Source organism: Oncorhynchus gorbuscha, linkage group LG13, assembly GCF_021184085.1.
Source record: "Oncorhynchus gorbuscha isolate QuinsamMale2020 ecotype Even-year linkage group LG13, OgorEven_v1.0, whole genome shotgun sequence".
NCBI lineage: Eukaryota > Metazoa > Chordata > Actinopteri > Salmoniformes > Salmonidae > Oncorhynchus > Oncorhynchus gorbuscha.
The window spans coordinates 51,136,983-51,152,000 of record NC_060185.1 but is presented as its reverse complement, the minus strand read 5'-3'; the positions used below and the strand labels follow the sequence as shown (position 1 = coordinate 51,152,000).

At 45.1% G+C, this 15,018-nt stretch overlaps 2 long non-coding RNA genes across 2 annotated transcripts; both read right to left on the bottom strand.

Moving 5' to 3' along the window:
- Positions 1–343: 343 nt before the first annotated feature.
- Positions 344–1,345, bottom strand: LOC123994004. Its single transcript, XR_006831557.1, has 3 exons — positions 1,227–1,345; positions 771–932; positions 344–483 (listed from the first exon to the last, which is right to left on the bottom strand). It is a non-coding gene; the product is annotated as an uncharacterized LOC123994004 (long non-coding RNA).
- Positions 1,346–5,821: 4,476 nt separating this feature from the next.
- Positions 5,822–7,073, bottom strand: LOC123994003. Its single transcript, XR_006831556.1, has 3 exons — positions 6,967–7,073; positions 6,568–6,667; positions 5,822–5,943 (listed from the first exon to the last, which is right to left on the bottom strand). It is a non-coding gene; the product is annotated as an uncharacterized LOC123994003 (long non-coding RNA).
- Positions 7,074–15,018: the final 7,945 nt, after the last annotated feature.

Sequence of the window (15,018 nt, the reverse complement as noted above, 5' to 3'; positions counted from 1 at the left end):
TTTAAGAACGAAACGGAAGCAAACAGAGCAAACGGAACAGGGAGGGACATAGATCAATTTGTCCAATAGAAACTTTTGTTTGCTCATTCAGTTTGGAGTAAACGGTTTCTGTTGTAAAACGATTTGCAACATACGAAACGTTTTGCAACAGAATCTGCGTCATGATTACACCCCCTGGTGACCTGACCAGGGAAAACTCCAGGCACTAGTTTCATTTAGTCATTAGTTGATATGAGAGAGGCAATGTTAAGAGTTTTTCCTCACCTGTAAATTGTGAGGAGCCTGGGTTGAGGCAGTATCTTCCTGGGGGACAAGGGTAGCAGCGGGAGGGGGATGGAGCACCCCTCTCTGGAAGATAGCTACCCACAGAACAGGGCCTGGGCGACCCACTACCTTCTGGGCAGTAGTGTCCTAGAGGGCAGACATCCCCAAAGGTCTGGGAGACTGGATCAGGGACAGTAGCTCCGCGGGAACAGAAGTGGCCTTTCAGACATACAGGAGGAAAGACAATGAACAGATCGTCAATAAAAACAGACACCAAGATTGCCATCACCTAAGGCAGTGGTATTCAAAGTCAGGGTCACAAGGGTCACAATCAATTCTGCCGGAAAAAATGGGAGTCCCCCAAGCACATGGGCAATGCCTGAAACAATATCTTATTCAAATGTTAGTCATACGTTATTATTGTATAGTGTGTCTAACCTGGAGAGCATGGGCAGTCTGAAAATGTATGATATTAAAAGGTTATTAAAACATTATCCTGTGTTGACCTGGAGAGCAGGGTCCTGAGGGGGAGGTGAGAGCACTGCTGTTGCAGTAGAGCCCAGGAGGGCATGGAGAACACTCCCTCTGAGATGCTCTCCCCTCAGCCTGACTCACACTGCCAACTGGGCACGGTGTTGGGACAGAGGTTCCCTCCACACAATAAAAACCTGGAACAGAAAAGTAAAGAGTGAGGCTGTCTGGAAAATAATGTTCTTTATTATCAATAAGTATTTTTTTTTACCAAAGACATATAAACTATACTAAATGGTGGACAAATTTCATGTAGTGTGGAGTCCTAGCCTGGTCCAGATGAATGACCCTAAGACAGCACAAACAGATCTGAGACCAAGCCATCTGAACGGGCTAGCTGGGCTAGCTAAAAAGGGTGGATTTCCTGGTCAGGATTTAGGCCGAATAGCATTGAAAATATGCTAGAAAAGTGTCCTTGAATCAATAGTCACCTGGTGGGCAGGTCTTGCATGTAGACTGACCAGTCAAAGACTGATAGGTGCCAGGGGCACAGATGACAGGCTTGGCACTTCCATACGGGCACGAATGACCAGACGGGCACTGACATTCTAAACGCAGTGCAAAAAAACAGGAAACAGAAGCAAACGTTATAAACAATTCAATTAGGTGTCATGGCAACGCTATTGGATTATTTAGCCCCTGTTGGGAGACCCTGTGGACTGCAGGGAGAAGTGGGTGTAATGACTGTGGCAGCATGGAGGAGTTGCATCCTACTATTTATGGGGGCTATTTATGAACCTTGCTGATGAGGAAATGAATCCATTGAAATCGAGAGTGTTTATGCACATTCAACTTGACACAGAAAATAGACAAATGAAAAAGAAAGTCACACGCATCTGCTCTTGAGCGTGCAACTTTCTTTTTCATTTCTATAGTTTATTTTCCGTTAATCAGCACCTCACAAAAGGAGGGGAAAAAAATCACAGTGCCATTCTGTATGTGTAGCAGCCAACTTTTCTTTTGTTAATTGTCATGCCATTCAAACAATGAGTGGACATTATCCCCATTTATCTACAGTAATTCACCCATCCCCGGCGTTCTCCTTCTCTCCCTATCTGATGAGTACTTTGAGAAGAATGAGACCGCACATAATAACCAGCAGTATGGAGCAGACAATCAAGTTTGTTTTATAAAGCCCTTTTTACATGAGCAGATGACACAAAGTGCTTTACAATTACCCTGCTCAGACCCCAAAGAGCAGGCAAAGCAAAAGCACAGTGGCCAGTATAAACCAAAACAAAGGAAGGAACCTAAGGAGGAACCAGGCCATTCTCTTCCCGTCTGTACCCGGTTTACCTGGTTGATGCCCTGATACAGCGCCTACTGGACAGAACCAACCCTGGGGACAGTGAAGGTCTGTGGTGGTCTGCCCCCACACAGGGCAGTAGAATCCAGACGGACAAGCCTCACAGTCTGCCTCTGATTGACCACCATATCCACCCAGAAAGGTGCCTGGAATAGAGGAAATAGAAGGGGGGGGGGGGGGGGGGTAATCTCGGTTAATTTGGAAGTAAAATATTGCGTAATCTGTCCACGAGAGTTTAGGGGGGGGGAAATGCTCTAGTATATCTAATAATTGCATCTAGTTTGATTATCGTTCCACAGAAAGACCATCCTTTTACCAACGAGGGACATTATGTAGCCTGCCAAGAGTATGTCTTGTATCTGACACCTTGGAGCACTAAATGAACAGTTTATTCAATCTAGCGACAGTCGTAGACACTTCACATAAATCATGCTGCCAAACAAAGGGAAGATCTATTTTTGGTCTAGCATGGTCTAATCTTGTTAAAGGACCACATCACGTGTTATCGAAGGTGGCACAAACCACGCACACACACACACACACACTAAATAGAAATAGCATAACATTGCCACATCGATCACGAGTGACAGTGCCAGATTACATGTTCTAATGAGCTGCCTTAATGACAGCTTTATTGTTACACCTATTAGGTTCTATTGCCCTTGGAACTTGTCTGATTATAATATAGTGTACCTGGGGGGCAGGGTATTGGCTGAGCTGTCCCAATCGGACAGTAGTGGCCTCCTGGACACAGGTCTCCATTGATCTGTTCCAAGACCTCTCCATCACGAGGAGGATATACAGAAGTTGCATTTCCTGTAACAGGGACAACATATGTTATGTCATTATCATTAGTGGGGCCTGGAGTTTTACCTGACCCCATGACCTGTCAAAGAAATAGCCAGGGTGCAAGATCTAGTCTATTACTTTAGACCAGAGTTTTTCCTGGTTAGGTCCTAGATAGTCCTGTCTCTACTCATTTTGAATGAATCTGCTATTTTCAAACCTTTCCTCGGGGACCCACAGACATTTCACAATTTTGTTGGAGCCCTGAACTAGAACACCTGATTCAAGTACTTGTTGCAATTATTACTTGTTTCATTATTACTTGTTGCATTATGATTTGGCATGGGGGTTCTGGATCCTATTGGGCAGTAGAACCCAGCGCTGCAGGGACCAGATGGGGAGGCAAGGCCAAAGTCTGCACAGTACTGCCCAGGCACACAGGGCTGGCACGCAGCCACAGATACTGCCCCTGCACAGCAAACACACCAGAAAAGATGGAGTTCATTTCCATAGAATTATTATACAATACATGTATTAATGGTCATCATTCTCATATAATTCAGGGCTTCCATTTAGTCATATGTAATCAATATGAATGTGTTCATTTTATATGACAAACCTATAATTTATAAGGGCCATACACAGCAACCACGCTTACATAAATGTGACACATACAGTAGAGGATATATATATTTTGTAAAGATCTTCATATTGAAATGTCCCCAGTTTAAATGTCACCTTCTAAGGAGCTGAAAGTGCCAGGCGGGCATAGAAGCATGTGACTGGTACCCAGTGGGCAGTAGGACCCAGCGATGCATTTTCCACCTGTAGGATCTCCAGCTGGCTGAGAAGTAACAGAGCCTCGGATACAAAGGTACCTAGAGGAGGGAAGGAGGAAGAGAGGTAGAGGGAAAGAAAGAGAGCAAATAGAAAGAGAGAAAGAAAGAGAGAGAAAAAACAAGAAAGAAAAGTGGAGAGAGTGAATATAGAGGAAGAAACGGGAACACAATTATAGAGACAGCGCAACATAAATCTCAAGGACCATACATGCTGAACCAAAGATACGATTCAAGATGGTGTTTTTTTTATAATGCTGCAACCCACCCAGGAGAGCATTGCCCAGTAGGCACTGCTAACCCTGCAGAGCTGCAGTACTTCCCTGGAGGGCAGGGCACACACCCAATCTTATTAGATGTGCTTGTCTGCCCACTAAACGTGCCAGCTGGGCATGGGTACTCCACACCAGACCGTGTGCCTAGAGAACAAAAAGAATCACACACAGATGCCATATAGTCTAGTGTCATTCTCAGCAATGTCTTCGACCACTATGGTATGCGTGGCACTTATTGCAATACAGACAAATATGCACTACCTGGGGGGCAGTAGTGTCCCTTCAGACAAGGGGTTGGCATGTGTGTTCCCACCCCCTGTTCTGTGTTAGGATGTACTGAGCCTGCACAGTAAAACCCTGCTGGACAGGTAAAACACTCTGCCTGTGAAAGGGATGATGTAGAATATATTAATTAACACGCACCATTCTGTGTATGTAGAGTCTTATTCCTGGTTAGATTACATGGTCAAGAAAAACTCCTGGCCCTACAAAATGTTCAGCTTTACTAGACCGGTGGTCAAGATGATACTGCTATGAATGTCCTCCACCCTACCTGCCCAGATTGATCCTGGTAAGTCCCTGGCACACAGGGAACCTGGATGGCACTGCCAAGTGGGCACATATGCCCAGCTGAGCAGGTGATAGAGACAGGGAGGCTGGAGTTGTGTCTGTAAGGGCAGTAGGAGCCAGCCTGGCAGAGATGAGAAGGGATGGAGAGCCCTCTGCTGGCACAAATGAACCCTGCATTTGAGAGAGAAGTCTTCACTGTTGCGCAATATAAAAGGAGCCCAACAAAAGTCATTTTTTATGCCAGTCAAATATAAATCGCTATTCAAATTAAATGTATATAACTTGTCCTCCCTGAAGAAACTGCATGTGCAGTATATCAGTCAAATATTCATCAGAAAATGTTTCTTCATGAGATAAAGAATAGTGGTTTGTACTTAAACTAAAATGTGTTTGATCAGCACCAACCTGCAGGGCAGGGCAGGCAGTCAGAGAGTTGTGTGTTCCTGGTGGTGTTGCTATAATATCCTAGAGGACAGGGACGTGGCGCTGCAGCCAAGCCCTCTGGACAATAATGCCCTTGGGGACACCGCTCACCGGTCACGCCGTCTTCTGGTTCCGGGGATACTGCTCCAGAGTGGCAAAGATAGCCAGCGATGCATTGGCCCGATATGGCACTCAGTCCCGGAAAGGCACAAAAAAAACCTGAGAAAAGGAGGTAGGACCAATCAGACCAGGGCCTGTTTTCATCTGATCTTGGATCAGGTTCTCCCATTCCATGTAAGCTTATTCAATCAGACCAGGATCACTAGATAGATCACCTTTTAAAATAGCTATAAAATGGGGCAATGGGTGAATGTGGCATCCGCTTGCACATCAAACATGTTAAATGTTAAGAAATGTTTCAATAAAAGGCCTGTGTAGTTCTATCAGTTACTATATGTATACCTGTACAGATGAAGTACCGTTGGGTTAACTTATATAGTCCAGCAAAAATAACCTACGTTTCAAAACGGAGGTCACTGCACTGCCAGGGGCCTATTTAAGAAAGTATTTCATTATAATGGTTGTTGTACAATGTTGTTAGATGATGGATAATGAACTTGAGGCTTGGCTTCATCCTGGTTGATAGGGTGATATTAATGATGTGCATTACCGCAGCACAGGCATCTTGAAAAGTAACTTTTTGACATCTAGAACTGTTTGATCTATTAAAAGAATTCGGAATAAGATGAAATAGACAATAACAACCAGATAGATATGTGTACGACCTGGGGGGCATGGCAGGCAGTCCTGTGGACTGCCCATCCTAGTGTGTGGGTTGCTGGTCCCAGCAGGGCATGGGTACTGGTACTGAGAGGAGGTGCCATTTGGGCAGTAATGACCCACAGGGCACTCAATGGTTTCATGGAGGGAGCTGTTGCCAGGACAGTAATAACTGGAGAAAAGGAAATAAATACTGTATGTAAGAAGCTGGGATCTGATTGATCATAATACACACCAAAGGGAAAACTCGCACAAACGCACGCGACACACACACATACACACTCTCTCTCTCTCCGGGAATCAAAAATGTGGGCAATACAATTAGTCAGATTTCATTATGTACCCCATAAAAGCAGATCTTAGAAAGAGGAACAGGCTCGGAGCTGTAGATGTTACATATCACATAATAGATCTCTAACCTTTATTTAACTAGGCAATACAAATTCTTATTTACAATGACGGCTACTTGTAAATCCCCCCCAGCCAAACCCTCCCCTAACTTGAACGACACTGGGCCAATTGAGTGCCGCCCTATGGGACTCTGTATCACAGTCGCTTGGGATACAGCCCGGGATCGAAACTGGGTCTGTCGTGACACCTTGAGCACTGCCTTAGACCGCTGCGCCACTCGGGAGTCAAAGATAAAACAACATGATTCAACAATATTATCTTCACAGCTTTAATCCCATGGAGTCTTTGGGCATGTGTGTGCACACTGAGTGTATGCCTTTGTTAGAGCAGTATTAGAGAGAAGTTGCTCTGATGGAGCAGTGTGTGTGTGTGTGTGTAACCGTACCCCTGGGGACAGGGGCTGCAGCTGGATCGACCCTCCTCTAAACTGACGGCTCCCTGGGGACACTCTCGCGGAGCTGACGAACCCTTAGAGCAAAAATAACCTGTGTGTGAGAAATAGGAAACAATGAGTGGAGAGAGAAAAACCGAGAGAGAGGTAGAGAAAGACACACAGAGATAGAGAGAGACAGAGACAATAGGGGCGACAGAGGCAGCACTTTGGGGAGAAAGAAGATTGAGGAAAACGGAGAGAGAGAGAGAGAGAGAGAGAGAGAGAGAGAGAGAGAGAGAGAGAGAGAGAGAGAGAGAGAGAGAGAGAAAAGAGAAGAGAGATAGAGACAGTATTCTGGGGAGTCCTTTATATTTGCGAACCCAGGGGAGGAGGTGTGGATTGGTGAGTTACCTCGTGGACACGGCCCTCCTCGGCTGTCTCTGATAGGGCTGTTGGGAAAAACTGCTCCACGGCGACAATAAAAACCTTCCCAGCATTCCCCTGTCGGCGCTGTTAGCCCAGACGTGTCACAGTAATAACCTGGGGAGCAGGGCCGGCAGCCGTTCTATGGGAGAAGGTAGAGCATAGCAACAACAGCTCAGGCTGCAGTCACTGTGCTGTGGTCTTGGGAGGAAATGTCAGGAATATTGAGCGTTTTGAGCCTTGAGAAACGAATATACCTGGGAGACTAGTTTGGTCAGGTTGCTGAATGTGCCAATGGGGCAAGGTTGAGGATCGATGGTGCCTCTAGGGCAGTAGTGACCTGCAGGGCATGGTCCTCCACCTGAAGCAAAGACAGTACAGGGTCTCATCAAACAGATCCAATGTGCATGCGAGTTGTAATAGAAGGAGCCACAGTCCCACTTTAAACAAGCTATAACTTTAAAATCTTTATGTGCCCTTCATAGACCATTTATAAGGTCTTAGATGCTTTAGAAACCATTCATAAGCTAATGGCATTATACTGGATGACAAAAGGGTTATGCCACATTTGGCATATCACCAGATGTGAAGACCTTTGCTCATAAAATATGTACGAAGCATATATATATAGTTCTCATGAAGACATTATGAACATTCTATGAATTCTATATAAGTTGTAGTTAATTTAAAGTGTGACCAGAACCATTATTAGATAGAGATTGTCCAACATGAATGGTGCATGTGCATCACCTGCAGAGTGAGAGGAAGGCTGTGGAGAGGTGTTTCCGTAGGAGCAGTAATACCCCTCCAGACACTGTCCTGTGACTGAGGTGCCATTCCTAAGTGGACAGTAATGGCCACCGTCACACTGCCTGCACTGGCTGATGGATGTCAAGCCCAGCTCAGGGCTGTATGTGCCCTCCGGACAAGCTCTCAAGTCATATCCCGTTCCCTCGGGACAGTAAAAACCTAGAGGGCAAAGAAAAAAAGAAGATTGGACTTTTCTTGGTGCAAGAGTACGAACCAAATGTGCCACTCAATCAAAAGTTCCATTTTTTCGAAATGTGGGGTGCTGTGGTTATACAGTATAGATAGTTGCCGATTTTCATATCCTTATCAACGTAGTCTCGTAATGAGCAGTGGTGGAAAAAGTACCCAATTGTCATCCTTGAGTAAAAGTAAAGATGCCTTAAATGACTTAAGTGAAAGATATCAAGTAAAATCCTACTAGAGTTAAATTCTAAAAGTATTTGGTGTTAAATATACTTAAGTATCAAAAGTAAACGTAAAAGTATAAATCTTTTCAAATTCCTTATAACAAAATCTGCAATATGTAACTTTTTGGCCAAGCTGACCAAATTCACATAGAAATGTGTGTTATAGGTCTGTCATTCCCATCAAAAGCAAGTCTAAGAAGAGGTAGGGCTGTTCTATGTCTGCTATTTCTATGCTTCCCGTTCTTAAGTTAAATTTTTGCTTCTTTTACATTCGGATTTGTACACCAGCTTCAAAAAGGTGAAAATACAATAGTTTTGGTTGTGGAAAATATATTTCACAGTGGTTTAGATGGCACAATGATTCTCTACATTATACTTGCTTGTTTTGTAACATAAACTAAAATTAGGCAAACTATTTTAGCAACCAGGAAATGGCAGAGCAATTTCTGCACAGTGAATCTTCAAGCAAACCAGATTACACACTGTTCTTGTTTTTGCAAATTACAGATAGCCAGAGGCACACTCCAACACTCAGCCTCATATCTCCGCAAGATCAGAGGCTGTAAGGATGACCAGGGATGTTCTCTTGATAAATGCGTGAAATGGACAGTTTTCATGTCCTGCTAAGCAGTTCAAAATGAGTACTTTTGGGTCAGGGAAAGTGTATGGAGTAAAAAAGTTAATGAAAGTACAGATACCCTAAAAAGGTTACTTAAGTAATGAAGGACACTGTATTGTTGTTTGAGAGACCTAGAATAGCTGGTGTCGAGGGTTTTTATCAATGATATCTTATATTAGTTTTTCAACTTATGTTTGAAAATATAAGAATTGCTTTACTGACCTGCAGGACACAGCTGCAGTGTGCCTGTCACACAGTACCAGCCAGGGGTACAGGGCTCACATTGAGTGGCATGTGTTACAATCATATACGTCCCTGGATCACAGGACAATGGCTGAGTGGTTCCTACGGGACAATAGTGACCCTCTAGACAGGGTCCGCCTGTAGGGCCATCAGCGGGAGTGGGTGTCACTGCTCTCTCAAGACAATAATATCTGCACAGAAAAGGAAGAACACATGTTAACTGAACTACTGAATAAAACTACCAAATACTGTATCTTTAGTCAGATTTATCTACCCTTTTTCCCTGAGTGTGCCCGTGTTTACTCCCCAGGGAACGACGGCGTAAGAAACACGACTCCCCTTCGTACATCAATCAAACGCTTGGTGTGGTTATATAGTATAAAGTAGAACTATGTTCTAGGTGAACTATCCTTTGGAATCCACGAGGGGGAGTAAGAAAACTCCCACTTCAGGGGAAAGGGGGTAGGGAGTCGGAACTCATCCTGTGTGTGAGTGAGACAGTGCTTGGTGTATACCCTCCCGTGCAAGACCCAGTGGGAGCGGTGAGGCTGATAGAGTCACAGTAGAGTCCTCCAGGGCAGGGTCGGCACTCTTCCTGGTTTGCCAGGCCAGTACTGTTAGACCAGGTGCCCAAAGGACAGGGCACCGGGGCAGGGGTACCTGCAGAGCAGATCCAGAGAAATCTCAATGCCGACAATGTCGTAGCAATTGGTGTGTTGTAAAATCCCATCATAAACTGTATATACAAATGTATTGATGGATCCAGCAGTATACACTATGCAGCGAGATTACTGGTCCGAAACCTCCAGTCAGTTTATAACAATACTGTAATGATCAAAATGGTCAGATGCAGTATTAATACTGAGTGATATTATACATCATCTCTAGGCTACTCGAAGTAAAATAACAAGTATTTGAGAGCTACGCATTAGGAGTAGGAACAGAGAGCTACCTGAGGGGCAGTATTGTCCAGCAGGACACGGAAAGCCTGAGAGGCCGTCCACAGGACTGGGGGAGTACGCCCCCTCCCTGCACCAGAAGCCAGCGTTGCAGTAACCTACATACAAATCATCAATGTTTGCTTCTTCCTGCTGTTCAGTACCTGTCACACTGCATTGCATTAACAAGCATAGGAGCCAAGCTCTGGTTATGTCACGATGAGTTAACTCAACTTCCAATATATATATATATATATATATACACACTGTATTTATAGCTCCCATAAAATAATATATATACGTATATGTTTTATTATCTTTTGTTTTGCATACAATATAGCTCAGTATTTTTCTTAGTTATTTTATATAGTCTTTTTTGCTTATCATTATCGAGGGTGACAATAATTATGGACCTGACTGTATAGTTGACGTGAAACTGGGTGAGGAAAAAGAAAAGTGTCACAAAAACAGGTGATACATCAATAACCTATATCCCAATTATCTCTCCTCCCTCCCAAAATGTGCACATGTCCACTTCCCTTTACTGATTATACCAGGAAATGACTGGTATAAGAAATGTAGTGAAACCTCCCACTAGCCCATGGCTCCACCAATCCAATGCTTTTAGATTTGTGGGAAGTAGTGAACGAGTGCACGCTTCAGGAGAAAGCAGATCTATCTCACCTGCAGGTTCAGCGAGTCCCATGGCAGGACAGAACCGTCCTGGAGGACAGAGCATGCAGCCTGTCAAGCGGTCTATTCGCTCTCTGGGGTTGAATGAGCCTGGGGGGCAGGGGTTCTGGGTGGCCAAGGCGGTGCCTGGGGGGCAGTAATGTCCTTTAGGGCAGGGCCGAAGGACCGAGGCATTCGCCAGGCCCAACCTTAGGTCACAGTAATAACCTAGAAGGAAAAATACAGTGTGTTGTTTATGTATTTTAGTACACAACTTTGATCAATAATTAGCTTGCCAATATCGGTCCTGCGTCATTTCTGACCATGTGACCTGACTGTGGGTCCTTGTAATTGGCTACAACTAGGGTCCAGAGTTGTATAGGTTATAACTAGGGTCCAGAGTTTTTCCTGGTCAGGTCACATAGTAAGGAAAAACTCTGGGCCCTAAGTATTTGGAATGATCCAGAACACAGAACAGTGTACTGTTAACAGAGAGAGAGAGAGAGAGAGAGAGAGAGCTCAATTACAGTACCTACCCGCTTCACAGATATGGCAGGTGGCCTGTTTCTCTCTGTCCTGTAAGGTTCCAGAGGGGCAGGGCTCAGGAACTGCACTTCCCTGGGGACAGTAGTGGGCTGCAGGGCAAGCCAGAGCTGTGGCCACCCTCTGACCTGGAGGGCACCAGTAACCTGGAACACCGCGATAGAGACAGAGCTACAATACCGACAGTCTCTCGTTCCTCTGGTTACAGTGATCGCCTTTGCATTGTGACACTACCTCTTGGCTAGAGATACTGTAACCATCTCAATGAACTCACATGGATAAATAAGTAAGCAACAAGGCATGAGAATAAGCCCTGTATAAAAGATCAATGAAATATAACGTAACAAGAGGAAGTAGAGTGAAAGCATTTCTAATGCTTGATGGGAGATGGGAGACCTGAAGGCACGTCTAGCTAGGAGGACAGAGTTAACCCACAAGTACAGCTTACGGCCCAATTCCAAATGTACCCCTAGACCACATGCACTTGTGGCGATCCGAGAGGATTTGATTTGTAAGCAATATGACGAAACTTCCACCTGGCCTATCAGTGAGCAATTGGAGCGATTTACGATTAAGCCAAAATGAACTCACCCTCGCTACATAGCCCAGTAGCATCCCTCAGGCCTGCAGCAGCGCAGTAAAACCCTGCAGTGCAAGCCTGACACTGAGACACATTGGAGAGGCCTGAGGCTGGGGAGAAAGTACCAGCGGGACACAGCTCTGGTTCCCCAGAACCTTCACCTGAGAGGAAAAGACAACTTTACTCCACTGCTAGCAAAGACGTATAATAGCTATCAGCGCGATTCACAGTTGTCATCAAGACGGAGACAGTTGGAGTGGACTGAGGCAATGAAAAAGGATAATAGATTTGATTTGTAAAAAGGACTTTTCCAGGTGTTCGAAGCCCTTTGCAGTGGTAGGGAGAGAGACAAAATCCTTCCATTGCCATCGAGTAGCAGACATTTTGTGCCAGAAAGCTCACCGCACATCAAGCTCACCACACTTCAGTAGTTGGAAAATGTGAAATGTGGGGTTATACTACCTTAAAGTGTCCAGTAAGAACACATATTTGTTTTTGACTAATTAAGAAGCAGGGTGAGTGCTGCTGTATCAAGTACCACAGAAAGTTCCAGGAGGGCAGATGTTGCCAGTCTCTCCGTCAGTGGGTTTGGCCTGAGTGGCTCCCTCTGTGCAGTAGAAGCCAGGGGAGCAGGGTCCCATGGGCAGGGCCAGACCTATTGGACAACATGTTGAGAAATTAGAATATAATTAACTGTATGAGTGTGTATGCAATTGAAAGCTCTGCTTCCTCAGATTAAAATCATCAATATTTACTGTAGAATCGAATACTGAGTTATTGTTTCAGCTCCAAATTGACTCCCCAGGGTTTTCAGTCTGCTACAGTACGGTGTTTTAAATTCTATGCCAGCGGTGTCAAACTATTTGTTATATTTCCTGCTGTCAAAATGAGCAAAAACGCTTGCTTGCTGACTCTCCAGCGTTCGTTTTGATGACTGTTACCAAGCTGTACAGAGTGAAGGGACTATAAATGTAGGTCCATTATCATTTCTACACAGTTTCAATTTGGTTTTAGTCATGTCAATGTCGACTGAGATCTTTTCTCTCAGAATAAAATGTACTCAAACCACCCGCAGGGGGTGTCAAACATACGGCCCGTGGGTGGTGTTCCACGCTAATGAGTAACAAGCTGAAAAAGGAGTCTTGATTGGGGTGACACAATAGGGTGTGACACACAGTACCAGATAGGTTGCAGAAGGCCCCGGGAGGGCAGGGCAGAGGCTCAGGGCTTCCTTGGGGGCAGTAGAAGCCCTCTTGACAGCGGCCCCCGGTGGAGGTGGCAGGACACAGACAGTTGGCGTTAGTGTAGTTGTCCAGGTCAAAGGGCTGGGAGTTCCAGGCAGCAGACACACAGAACCAACCTGGGAGACATGGAGAAAGGGGCAGGAGGAGAGAGAGAGAGAGAGCGAGAGAGACAGAGAGGGGGGCAGGAGAGAGAGAGAGAGAGAGAGAGAGAGCGCGAGAGAATGATCCTTATGACCATACAACAGACAGTATCCTGAATCGCTCATATGAAGGGCATAAGGCCAGCAGGTTTAGCCCTAGTTATATTTACAAACACAGCTGTGAGTTATTCCTGGTCAGATCACATGGTATGGGAGAACTCATGGCCCTAGAGAGAGTATTTCAGAGAATAGAGGCCTATCAACTGACCGGCTTTGCATTTCCCTGAGACAGCGGTCAGTCTCTCCTTCTCACAGTAGTGTCCAGGGGGACAGGGCAGACAGCTGTCCAGGCTCTGGGTCATGGGTTCGGGGTTGTAGTAGCCACGGGGACAGGGGAACTGGGTGGCATGCCGCGTGCCTGGAAAACACACAACATACTGTAACACACAACACCACTGATAATGACCATCCTGTGTGGAATAGACAGATTTTGCAGTTATTTCATGAAATCCCCAAAATAAGCACCGCAACCTTGATCCTGACATAATGCACACTACCGTTCAAAAGTTTGGGTCCACTTAGAAATGTCCTTGTTCTCCATGAAAACATACATGAAATGAGTTGCAAAATGAATAGGAAATATAGTCAAGACGTTGAAAAGGTTATAAATAATGATTTTGAATTGAAATAAGAATTGTGCCCTTCAGACTTCGCTTTCGTCAAAGAATCCTCCATTTGCAGCCATTACAGCCTTGCAGACCTTTGGCATTCTAGTTTTCAATTTGTTGAGGTAATCTGAAGAGATTTCGCCCCATGCTTCCTGAAGCACCTCCCACAAGTTGGATTGGCTTGATGGGCACTTCTTACGTACCATACGGTCAAGCTGCTCCCACAACAGCTCAATAGGGTTGAGATGTTACTGTGCTGGTCACTCCATTATAGACAGAATACCAGCTGACTGCTTCTTCCCCAAATAGATCTTGCATAGTTTGGAGCTGTGCTTTGGGTCATTGTCCTGTTGTAGGAGGAAATTAGCTCCAATTAAGCGCCGTCCACAGGCATTGCAAAATGGAGTGATAGCCTTCCTTCTTCAAGACCCCTTTTACCCTGTACAAATCTCCCACTTTACCACCACCAAAGCACCCCCAGACCATTGCATTGCCATCACCATCCTTGACAGATGGCGTCAAGTACTCCTGTAGCATCTTTTAATTGTTTCTGCGTCTCACGAATGTTCTTCTTTGTGATCCGAACACCTCAAACTTAGATTTGTCTGTCCATAACACTTTTTTCCAATCTTCCTCTGTCCAGCGTCTGTGTTCTTTTGCCCATCTTAAATCTTTTATTTTGATTGTCCAGTCTGAGATATGGCATAGAAGGCCAGCATCCCGGAGTCGCCTCTTCACTGTTGACGTTAAGACTGGTGTTTTGCGGGATCTTCGGTTTCTTGGCAATTTCTCGCATGGAATATCCTTCATTTCTGAGAACAAGAATAGACTGACGAGTTTCAGAAGTTCTTTGTTTCTGCCCAATTTTATCAGCCACACCCGTTGCTGACAGGTGTATAAAATCAAGCACACAGCCATGCAATCTCCATAGACAATCATTGGCAGTAGAATGGCCTTAAGAGCTTAGTGACTTTCAACATGGCACCGTCATTGGACTCTGGAGCAGTGAAACACGTTCTCTGGAGTGATGAATCACGCTTCACCATCTATCAGTCCAGCGGGCGAATCTGGGTTTGGCGGATGCCAGGAGAACGCTACCTGCCCCAATGCATAGTACCAACTGTAAAGTTTGGTGGATGAGGAATAATGGTCTGGGGTTGTTTTTAATGGTTCGGA